The 12,742-nt window shown below is 39.2% G+C and overlaps 1 protein-coding gene across 1 annotated transcript in view; it reads right to left on the bottom strand.

Moving 5' to 3' along the window:
• Nucleotides 1-3,268: 3,268 nt before the first annotated feature.
• LOC102157687 (uncharacterized) overlaps nt 3,269-12,742 on the bottom strand; it is a 38,214-nt gene continuing 28,740 nt past the window's right edge. The window contains exon 4 of the mRNA XM_084991502.1: nt 3,269-4,565. The gene's annotated coding sequence lies outside the window, so the exon portion shown is untranslated. The remainder of the gene's footprint in view (nt 4,566-12,742) is intronic.

Raw genomic sequence — 12,742 nt, 5'->3', positions numbered from 1 at the left:
ATATATATATATATATATACATATTATATATATATATATATATATATATATATATATGTATATGATTGGGTCTCTTTGCTGGAGGATAGAAATTGACAGAACACTGTAAATCAACTATAATGGAAAAAAATAGAAATCATACAAAAAAATAAATCCTACTTGTGTGATTATCTATCAGGGAGACCCTAACCTAATAATGTTAGCTCCATGAGGGTAGGGACAGGATATAAAATGCTCACTAATATATTCTCAGTGGAAGCAGAGGGGAACAGTAGGTGCTCAATAAGATTTGTCAGATGCATAACTGAGTTCCACATAGTTTTGGCTTTAAGACATATATTGACTTCTTGTTCTGATTATAGACATATGACTTTAATTATGACTAAACACCTATGTTTTAATTAAGATACGTATTTAATTATGTTCATTATCTAATTGTGGTATATTTATACTTCCAAAAGTACTTAATTATGAAAAGAGATGTATTTCTACAAACTGAAAGAAATACTGAATTTTTCTAGGAATTTCATTTTAGGAGCAAAATTTCATTGTTCTTGTAGACTACCAGACAGATAATTGTCATATATTTAAAAAAGAGGAAAGAAAAAAGTAAAAAATCAGCTAAATCAGTAAAATTGGCATATCGTCCATCAAGGTTAAAAGTATGTTAGGATAGCATCTCACTTTTTAAAGATATTTTCTAAGATAAATGAAATTTCAATTGCAAATCTAGAGCTGTGAGATTAAGAAAGAAGTTGGAGAGTGACATTATAAAAATTTCCTCTGGTTACATTCTAATACAAGAGCGTAAAGGCCAGTCTGTGTCCCTGAGGTCTAGGAGTAATACATGTGGGGACAGAATGATTAACATGGAATGAGAGATATCAGGGGAAACCCCTGCCAAAGAGGAAAAAGACTAATGAGGATTTGAATTCTGAGAAAGTCCAAATTCTCAAGGGTTCTGATCTATTGACATAAGGATATTGTGGCAGACAGAGTGAGAAGAAGTAATTAAAGCAGATTTTTCAACCTTGGCTCTATTGACATTTTGTGCTGAATAATCCTTTGTTTCCAGGGGTTCTCCTATACATTGTAGGATATTTAGCAGCAAGCCTGGTCTCTACGCAGTGGGTGCCAACAGCACTCCTGCTTGAAAATAGTAACACTCAAAGATGTCTCTAGACATCTCCAAATGTCCCCTGGAGCGGTAAAACTGCTCCTGATTGAAAACCACTGAATTAGAAAAAGTTAACGGGATTAGCTGGTTCAAAAAAGGACAAAGGGACACAAGTTTTTTGTTGTTGTTGTTGTTGTTTTTTATCATTCACCAGTTTATTTATTCATATATTCGTTCATTATTTGACAAGACATAGTACTAGACATTGTGTTCCAAAGATGAGTCGAGCACAGTCTCTTTCAGAGCTGAAAGCCTGCTTCTAAGACAAAGAGGCCATTGTCTTAGAATATATCATAAATGTTGATATGTTGGCTTTAATGCTTAAACAAAATCAGCCAAGACAGGCCCCAATCTTGCTCTAGAAGCACAGCACACCTGGTTATGGTGGGTGCAGGGGATTAGCATTCAGCCTTCAACTAAACTTCCTAGAGTACCTGCCTCACCTGCCCCAGTTGGAAAGACAAAATTACTTTGTTCAGAATCCCTTGCCGCCAGGTTTCCCAGTGCAAACTGGCTCAGTCCTTCAATCTTTTGCCTGAGACTGAATCTACAAGTGAGGATGGGCCCATCTTTCTACTGCTTGCTGCTCAGAGGCGTAGTCCTCTGGGTATTTGGGTTTTCCCTGCTGTGCTCCAGCATCCATATCAAGCTCTGCAGGGGTCTGAAGGTAGATGCAGTGGGGATAGTGGTGGCTTCCTGATGCCTGACTAGCAGCTAAGCACTGTGTTCTTGGACTCAACAGGTCAGTAGTACACTGCTAATCCCACCTGCCTGCTCTGAGAGGCAGCAGCACTGCTGGCAGGCCAGGGAGCAATATTATTGTGGAATGTATTCTGAAAGATTCAACCATAATCTCTAGTACTCTGATGAATATGTATGGGCCTGATTCCTTGAATTATAGTTTATCCTGCTTAAAATATCTAGAATGAGTTCTGCTTTTTGCAAATTGAGCCCAGCAACTCTATACAACAAACTGTAATAACTCAGCAAACCCATCACACAGTGTGATCACACACCCCCTAGTACGAAAACAGATCAGAGATTCTTCAGTTAAGCACCAGATGAAGAATTTGGCTTCCATTTAGGGGCCATGCTGCATGAAAAATATGTTTGCTTTTGTTTGCATGTTGTTGAATTGATACAAGTAAAAATATAAGATTGCACTGTAAGTGCAATGCCAGAGATAAGCATAGGGTGCAATATGGAGGCGGTACATAGTCAGGGAAAATTTTTTAGAAAAGTGATGCTGCAGCTGAGTCTTAAAGTTTGACTAGTAACGTGCCAGGAAAATTGCAGTTGAGGGTGGGAAAAAGGACAGAGCAGGCCAAGCGGAGGATATGCCATAGGTATAAAGAGTTGAGAAAACATGGTATGTTTACAGAGCCAGAAGTTGTTCAGGGTAGCTGAATTGTATAATGAGAGGTAGGGAGTGTTAAGAGGTCAGCTGACCAGCAGAGACAAAATGATGAAAGGGGGAGCAACGGAACTTTCACATTTACTTGAGGCTAAGAGGCCACTGATTATAACACACACTGTTTACAGGTAGTTTCAATTTAAAAATGTAAACACTATACTAAATATACTCATTTCTTTTAAAACTAAAAATACCATTAATTTACCAATCCAAATTCTCTTTTTTAAATACCTATACCAGAATTAGACCTAAACCTTCTTGACAATATTTGCCTATGAAATCTAGAGGAACCAGAGTTCCTTCAAGATCATTCTCAGTCATTTGGAGGTTGGTATTCATCAGTGGCTGTGGTCTTGACTTTGTAAAGATTGTCATTACATTGCAAGCCATGTCAAGTTATATTAGTACTTTCTCCTCTGTATTTCCTATAAACTCCAAGTTTTGTTTTTTCCACTATTAACCTTATATTTTACTAGAGGTCAAACAGCTTCTCTTAAAGTTAGCCAGAAATGTTTCACAGATCCATATTCCAATACTGAATAGTGGCCCCATGTGAAAACAACTTAGCCACACAAACTTCTCCCTGTTTTGGAAAGCCCGTGATCTGTTGCAAGAGATTTGGCAAGTTCAGCACCCTTTAATTCCATCGCCTGAAGTACATGACAGGCAATCTTCTATGTAGAGAATTTATTTTCATTTCAGAGCTGCATCGTAATGATATCTTTTTTGCAGACATTCTAAACAAAGAATTAGGGATCCAAATTTAGGTTAAATTCAACTACTTTTTATCAACGCAAAGAAGCTCAACTGGAGAGACAATAAAATGAAGAGATAGGAGTTCCTGTCGTGGCTCAGTGGTTAGCGAATCCTACTAGGAAACATGAGGTTGCGGGTTCAATCCCTGGCCTCACTCAGTGGGTTAAGGATCTGGCATTGCTGTGAGCTGTGGTGTAGGTTGCAGATGCGGCCCAGATCCCACGTTGCTGTAGCTCTGGCGTAGGTCGGCAGCTATAGCTCCTATTAGACCCCTGGCCTGGGAACCTCCATAGGCCAAAGGTGCGGCCCTAGAAAAGACCAAAAATAAATAAATAAAAATAAATAAATAAATAAATAAATAAATAAAATGAAGAGATATTATGATGCATCATTTGGTTCACAGAAATGACTACTGTTCAAACGCTGCAACCTTCTCTTCTGCCTGGAAACTTAAAAGAGTTTCCTGTCTTCAGAAATCCTGAAAGGTAAGGGGAAAAAACGTTATATCAGGCAAACTGTGCCTGAAACAAAGCCCAGTGTAAGCCCCTGAATATAGCAGAAAAAGTCTCCTTCAGACCAGGACATACAGGGCATGGGTAACGCCAAGCAAAAAAGATAATTTTGGATGAGAAATGAAAGTGGAACAAGAGGATGGGTAAATAGAAAGAAGAATTTTGCTTTGGGATAAAAGATGATTTTATTTTAAAAAGAAGAAAAAGGAAGGCAGATGACTTACTGTCATACCTGAGGGGCACTCACACCATGCAAATAATACTTGGTTCCTTTAATCTCTAGAACATGCCTGCTCTCCCTTTTGCACTACCATCCTATGAAGTAGTGGCAGCAGTTTAAAATTGTTGATTTATACTACTTAGCCATAAAAAGGATGAAATAATGCCATTTGCAGCAACATGAATGGACCTAGAGATTATCATACAAAGTGAAGTAAGAGAAAAACAAACATATGATACCACATTTATATGTGGAATCTTAAAAACGGATACAAATGAATTTATTTGCAGAACAGAAACAAACACACAGACTTTGAAAAACTTACCTTACCAAAGGGGACAGGTGGGGGGTTGGGATGGATGGACTGGGGGTCTGGGATTGGCATATACACACCGTAGTATATGGAATGATTGGCCAATGGGGACCTTCTGTATAGCCCAAGGAATTCTACCCAGTAGTCTGTGGTGGTCTACACAGGAAAAGAATCTGAAAAAAAAATGGATGTATGCTTATGTTTAACTGAGTCACTCTGCTGTACAGGAATTAACACAATATTGTAAATCAGCCATACTTCAATAAATTTTTCTTTTTAAAAAAGAAATTTTAGGGAGTTCCCTGGTGGCCTAGCAATTAACTACTCAACATTGTCACTCCTGTGGTGAGAGTTCCATCCCTGGCTTGGGAACTTCCGCATGCCATGGGCATAGCCAAAAATAAATAAAAGAAGTTTTTTTTTAATTGTTGATTTATAATATTTTGACTTTTCTGTTTTACACTACCTCCATTCATTTTAAATGTTCAGTCTACCAGAACATTATTTCCCTATCCAACTGCTTTTTTAAAAAAAATCTCCTTTGGGAGCTCTCTTGCAGCTCAGTGGGTTAATGATATGGCACTGTCACTACAGTAGCCTGAGTCACTGAGTCCAATCCCTGGCCTAGGAATGTCCACACGCTGTGGATGCAGCCAAAAAAAAAAAAAAAATTAAAATCTCCTTTGGATAACTCAATTTTATATCTTCCAGATGTTTTCTCTTCCCTCTTCTCATCCCTAAAGTGACATCTAGAATAGAATACGGGGAGATGTGCGACTCATGTAATCTCCAGATAGCAGGGGTATAAAGGTCTGATCCTTGCTTCTGCCTCCACAGCAAGATCCTTTATCCACCACTTGATCAAGTACCCTCCCAAAATTTAAGGATGACGCTGTTGTAATTCATGGGCTGGTCTGTATGGGGGGAAAGATACAACATCCCTCCCTGGCTGATTCAGTTCCATCTCTGGCCTCTCCAGCACTACAGATGCCCCCCCCCGCCCCGCCCACACACATGCACGCACGGTGTGTACATCCTGCAGCCCTCCTCTCAAGCCACTTCATCCCCCTGTTCCACAGTGCCACTCCTCTGACACACTGGCCTGCTTTTCAATCAGAGGAATTCTGGGCTCCTCTTCAAGGGAATGACAAAACATCTGGTTCCCAGCCACAATTTAGGAATTCAAAGTAACTTAGGAAAGTGTAATTCTGGAGTTTCTTCAACCCACCCAACTTTGTCAAGCATTTGAGTGTATTTTGATGCAGTTACTCCTGGTTTGGTGTGGGACAGTCTGTGAGGCATCTCTCTCCTGAGTTCCACATGTGAAAAAAAGCAAAAGCCTTTAAGTAGTTGGTGTTTACTCAACTTTTCTAGGACACGACACCTCCATGTCTAAGCCAAAGCCTAGAGAGAAATGGGAACTCACCCCCTGCCGGTCTCACTCTCCACTTCTTCGTCCTTCCTCCCTCCCTCCTTTTCACAATCTCTTGAACTCAGTAAGAGCTTATCACGTCCTCTGAATCATACCTTGCAGTAGTCAGGAGAACACTAGCTGCTGTAACAAATATGCCTGGTAATGCTTATATCTTAGCATAAGGTAAAGTCCATAACTCACTTATATTTTCACAGTTCAATGCATGTGTTCTTGTTCTATGTGATCATACAGAGACAAAGTTTCCTCCATCATGTAGTTCTGATTTTCTCGTGGTCCTTGAGGAATCCTACCTATGAGATTGCTAGGAAACACATATGGTTGTGGCAATAACACAAATCACTTCCACTGGTGTCCCATTGACCAGAATTCAGAAACACAGCTATGCCTACATGCCAAGGAGGCTGAGAACAGGAATGTAGGAGGAATGTAGTAGGAATGTAATGTGTGTGTAGGAGGAAAAGTAAACTCTGAGGGAGTAAATTTCATGGTATAAGCCACAGGCAAAGGGAAATTTTTTACACTATGCAAGAAACACTAAATTCTGAGTTCTCTAGGTTCAGTTGTTTATATTCTAAAGGAATTTTTATAATCATTTTTTATAAAGCCCGATCTTCTAATACTCTCTCTTGCTTACAGTCTTATTTTGAATTTTAGAAGCTGATAGTAACCAATTTTTCTTTGCACTTTTGATGTAATGCATGTAATCATACACAATAAGCATCCCTTGAAGCAAATGGATATTTCCAAGTACACCAAATTACAAAAGATTAAAGCATATTAATGCTTTGAAAATCATTTCTTTTACATGAAATTATTATAGCACTGAATGCTGTTTCTGATATTTCCAAAGATACCCAAGGAGGCTGCAGAATTGAACTTATGTCTAACGGAGGCCAGCGATCTGCTCTCATATACTGTACTGAGGTTCAAACAGGGATTGAAATTCTGAGCTCCTAGGCCAGCTCACTGCTAAACAAGCCTACCCTCCTTGTCTCAGCTAGACCACCCAACCTCTGACCTCAGAGTGGTCCTTGCAGGACTTAAATTTTTATCCCAAAGGGTATATGGAGAAGTAGCATAAACAGATTTGCATTTCTGAGAATTTAGGAGAAGAAAGGCAGGGAGTCCCATAAAGACTTTATGACATGATCCATATAAGAAAATGAGGGTCAGAGTTCTATAAATTCAGAAGGATCTGAATTAGAAGGTCGGTTGGATGTGAGGATGGAGGAGAAGACCATGCGGATGATTGCCAGATTTCCAGTCTGTAAGAGAGAAGAATGGTGGTGATATTCTTTAAGACACAGGAGGAGAAAGCTGTGAGTGGGGAAATATGAGTTCAAATGTAGATATTCTGAGTTTAAAATGTCTGTGATACGTCAAACAGGAGATGTTCACTGGGCATCTTGATATGTAAATCTGGAGACCAGAAAGGAGTCTAAGCTGGTGCAGTAGATTTGAGAACCTTTGCAATGTTAATGGTAGCTAATGTCATGTGAGTAAATAAGCTCAGCCTCTAAAAGTTCTATAAAATGAAAATAGGGGAGGAGTGAAAGGGAACCTAAAACACCATTTTGAAATGTGCAGAGAAAAGGGAAGAGACAATGACTAAAAAGAGGATCCAGAGATATAAGGGAATCGATGTGAGGAAAAGGAGAATCAAATGGCATAGAATTATTAAGTAAAATATCTACCTCACGGAGTTCCCGTCGTGGCGCAGTGGTTAACGAATCCGACTAGGAACCATGAGGTTGCGAGTTCGGTCCCTGCCCTTGCTCAGTGGGTTAACGATCCGGCGTTGCAGTGAGCTATGGTGTAGGTTGCAGACGCGGCTCGGATCACGCGTTGCTGTGGCTCTGGCGTAGGCCGGTGGCTACAGCTCCGATTCAACCCCTAGTCTGGGAACCTCCATATGCCGCGGGAGCGGCCCAAAAAATAGCAACAACAACAACAACAACAAAAAGACAAAAAGACAAAAAAAAAAAATCTACCTCAATTTTAAAAAGCAAATAAGAGTACACTGTCCCTGCTTAAGGGATGTGGAGGACCTTGAGCTAGTGCCATTCAGGGTTTCCATTCCCCAACCTGATCTAAATCTTCAAGGACCCACTCTTCTTCTATGGGTGAAAACTCAGACAGAGAATTATTTACACCACATAGTTGGACAGAGGTTGGCTTTGAACAAAGACTTGCACCAGGATGCACAATAACACTCCTGCTGGACATCACCAGGCAAAATCCTCGCCTGGACCAGGACAATCCTTATTAGGTTCCAGCAGGAAAGGCAACTAGGAGAGCCTCTGTTTGACGAGGACACAAACTCCACTCTCAGTAAGCCCTTGGACATTTGACAGCACCTCTCATGGGGCTCTGAGACAGCCTTCATTCCTGGCTGGATTAAAGACTCCCCATTTTCTTTTCATCTCTGCTCATTTCCTCAGTCTCTCTTCAGCTTAGGTACAGGGTTTTTGGGGGAGAGGGGAAGGAGACATTTTTCCCGGGGACTCAATGGGAAGAAAGTCTTGCTTTCACTTGTGATGTTTTCCCAAGGTACCACGAGGTCTTTCAGACCAAAAACAGGATGACACTTTTGGTGTCTCTTTCCCACCTTGTGACAGTCTTCCAAAGAGGCAATGAATTCAAAGACACTAGCTGCTTGAACTGGGAGTAGGAGGGAATGTCAAAGGAGAAGGAAGAGAAGGAACATATTCTATCAGTGATAAACACGTTTACTAGTACATAAAATATTATACTGATACCAAAAAAAAGTTCTATGGTCTGAATGTTTGTGCCCCCACCCCCAATTCATATGTTGAAATCCTAACACCCAATAGAGTAGTGTTAGAAGATGAGGACCTTAGGTCACACAGTAAACTCTTACAAATAGGACGAGCGCTTTTATAAAAGAGACCCCACAGAGCTCCTTGGCCCTGTGTGAGGATACAAGGAAATGTCTGCCACCTGGAAGATATAATTTGTCATAATATAGGGTGTATTATGTTAGTATATTTTCATACCAAGATAGGATATTTAACCAATGAATACAATTAATTCAGTAATAAATTCATTACAATAACAAAAGAAGGAATTAGTATGATTCCAGTATCATCAAAAATCTTTTTTTAAAAAAGGTTTTTTGACAATATCAGCTGGGAGTAAATATGGACCAAACAATTGAGTTCAAGGTTAGGGATTATGGCTTGGGTGCTACTGTAATGGAATTTCTTATTATAAATTAAAAAGAATATAGAATTTTAAACACGAAAATAACCACTCTGGCACTTAGGCCCAGAAGGCTAAATAGAAAAAGCCTTAATATTAACCTGACATGATGACCTCATTATGCCTTAGTCAGGGTAATCCTTAGTCATTAGCTGAGATATAGATTTTCGTACATGAGGATATTGTGCTCTCTAGGAAGGAAATACCTTTAGGAACATTTCAAATAGTTTATTACAAAAGCTTTCTGGTGAAGCTGTGGGGCAGTGTTGAGACTGTGGAGGTAGGGAGAATGCTATTTTTAGACTCTAAAATGACTTTTTTATACTGAATATAAACTAACCTGGTTTGAACTTGGAATTTCTTGGTGAAACAGGACTAAATTCTCCCTTGAGGTATTCTGTATTTAAGTTAAAAGGTCAGGATAGTTGGTTGGTGAGGCCAAGGAACTATGATAAGCAGTACTAGAGCTATACGTGTATGCGTATGTGTATGTGTGTATATATGTATGCATGTGTATAGATGTATATATATATGTGTGTATGCATGTATATGTGTTTCGTGTGCATACATGCATAACTGCATATGTGTGTTATGTATGTGTGTATATATGTCTCTGTGTGTATATGTGTCTATGTATGTGTATACATGTGTCCATGTGTATTGTATATGTGTATACTTGTATAAATGTATGTGTACATGTATGTACGTGTTGTGAGGAGCTGTCCAGATCCACCCTTCACAAATCAGGCACACATTTTGTCAGCTGCGAGGGGGGTCATGGCAGATTGCTCACAGCTCAGGTCTCTCAGGGAAAGAGATGACTCAGTCAAGTTCACCTCCTCACATCCCAGGAAGAGTCCACACAGTGACTAATCAATGTGGGTGTACAAACGAGGCCTCTTTGTCTCAATTCAGAATAACTATAAAGGACTATCCCAGCTCCAAAACTTCCTATGATATTATACTGGCTGAAGCCTTTGTTCCATCTACATTGCTTCCCTATCTCCCTTGCAGGGGTTGTGCTGCAGCACATGCCCTAATAAGCTTCCTGGACACAAATCTCCATCCCAGAGTGTGTTTCCCAGACAACCCAAACTAAGATGCTAAGCATTTATTATTTAGTATCACTTTTAGCAAAAGGTTAGTTTACTGATGTATAAATGTTGCAGGGAGATGAAAGTAGGATGAATTCCTGAATTTAGCCAGGCTATCTGTTGATACAGAACCAGTAAAGAATGAAGATAGTAGTTTATTATTTTGCTAGCCTGGATACCTTGTGTGTTTTCGCTCATGCAGGTTCCCAGACAGTTGCCCAAATCATTTTTTAAAAGGGGGTGGGGAGAGGCTTTCAGTCCAGATCTGCCAGTACTCCTCCAAGCACCTTCGCTACTCCCACCACTGCCTTTCAAAGACAGTAGTGTTGATGTTGGGTCCTTTAACATTAGAAGGGTTTAAATCAAGACCAGGCAGATAATATTGCAAGGAAGGACAGTGGAGATAATGAATTAGTCTATCTTTCCAAGACAGCAATGGCCAATATGTGGCACTTCAGCTAAGCAGTGGGTAAGTTAGCAAGATGTAATCAGGGTATGTTGATCACTGAGCATCAGGTGAGAGAAGCTGCAATTTAGAGATCAAAGCAGGTAGGTAGTTGCATCAAAGAGTTTTAGAAGCAACACAGTCCTGAAACTGAAGTTCAGAGCTAAGTTCCAATGGTACATGTGAAAAAGGCCCAGGCTCATATTTGGTGGTAGAATACACATGTAAAAATGAGCCACCATTTGACTCTCCATATTCCTCAGTAGTTGGTTTCCCACTACTTCCTCAACATATTTTCATCATGGGAATAATCATCTTTTCCAAAAAATATCCAGCACTTTTTAATTTTTGGAGAATATTCTCAATGAGAGAACCCTGCTGCCCCTACTGCAGATACAGCTTCTCAAAAGTTAGAAGTTGGGCATAGGCTGGCAGTTGGGCACTCCAACAAGGCAGAGCCTGCTTGCCAAAACTCAGGCACAAATATAAATAGCAAGAATTGACTGGTTGATTTCAGAGCCCCTTGGGTGGGGCTGAACCTACAGGAAGCATCAGGAAATCCCAGCTATGGACAGAGGAAGCAAGAGGAGAGTAAGCCAGAAAAATTACTGCAATAGGACAAGGGCAAGACCTGGGATAGTCAACCAATTATCAAATATTAAGGGGAAAGTGGCTATTTGAAGAAAATCACTATTGCAAAAAACCTTTTGGGAAGAAAGAAATGTAGGAACAGGAAGAAATAATAATGTGTACATTCCACTTACTGCTTGTGAAAAATAACTTTGCCCACAAGCATACAAAGTAGGCACATCTTTTCTCCTGTGAATCTCTGAAGGCTTTCCCTAAGAGGTTAAGATAGGCTAGATACACTTATTCTCCAGGCTGAGCAGAATTAAGCTGGTAAATTTTGTTGTTTTTTTTTTTTTCCCTCTGGTGGTCTGATAAAAGCAAAAATTCTACTGAACCTAGTAAACATTGGTCTATCTAAAGAGATTAACTCAGATCTTCTAATGATGATGGTACCTCATATATGTTTTATTCTGGATAAAACTTGATCACACATAATCTTTCTTGAAGAATGTTATATTATATTACATACTATAATCATTATTTTATAGACGTGAAAATTGAATCTTTAAGTGATCTCTTACCAGGAGGTACCAGAGGCAGGAGAGAAACTGAGGTATCTGGACCCCTAGCTCAATTCTCATCACGTTATTTCATAGAACCTCTCTCTAAACCTATGATACTTAGAATCAGATACTTTGTGAATACTTGATAAATGTTAACTAATGGAACATTCTGTGCTTAGCATTTTTTACCTGTGACATGACATTTTCTGCCATCTACTGGTTTTCTAGCCCTAACTGGCATATAAAATTACCTTTGAGGAGCTCAGGTTCCAATTATAAAATAAAGTGTCTCAAAAAGGTATTTTTAAAGATTCCTTCTAGGTATAAAATCTAACAAGTTTCTTCTCTAGTTAATGATGCACAAGTCTTTACTATCTAGTAACCTGTTGGCAGATATGTGTATATTTTTGTGTGCATGTGTACATGTGCGTATCTGTGTTGGCACAAAAGATTTTCCATGTTGACTGTAACCAGAGGATTTCAACTGATGTTCATTAAGGGATATTTAGTAGTTCCAAACTTGCCTGTACATCTTACATGTGTAGGGTTCTTCCTTTCCTTTGAATCTTCTCGTGTATATTTAGGGGTAACTACTTAGTTTTTCTGGTCATAGTTAATTGGCTTTCTAGTCCTAGTTAATTGAAGTTTAATTGATTACATGATTCCATTAGTAATCAATCATTCACTAATACTTAAAAATTGTGAGAAACTCATATAAATTATACCTAGATTAGTAGTTATAAGTCAACTGTGGCATACATGTAATTACTCTTCATAATTATAATTATATATTTATAAATATGTGTGTGTATAAACAAAAAGTATAAAACACTTGGATGTGGCTTTACCATTTACAGCTTTCTTCGCATACACCCACAGAGCTTTTGTGTAATATTTATGTGACCTTTGAGTCATCCCCACTTATTTCTTTGCCTAGGCTATTGAGTGACTCTGACAGTCCTAAACTCTTTCCTCTGGTATGTTACAAATACAGCCCACAAATTTTAGAAATATGCCTACT

The sequence above is a fragment of the Sus scrofa genome, chromosome 13 (genome assembly GCF_054392235.1).
Source record: "Sus scrofa isolate SSC_HxYL_T2T_F1_AM1 chromosome 13, Sscrofa_HxYL_maternal_Yorkshire_Landrace_v2.0, whole genome shotgun sequence".
NCBI classification, from domain to species: domain Eukaryota; kingdom Metazoa; phylum Chordata; class Mammalia; order Artiodactyla; family Suidae; genus Sus; species Sus scrofa.
Note: the sequence above shows the minus strand (reverse complement) of the source record. Positions and strands in the feature narration are given on the sequence as shown.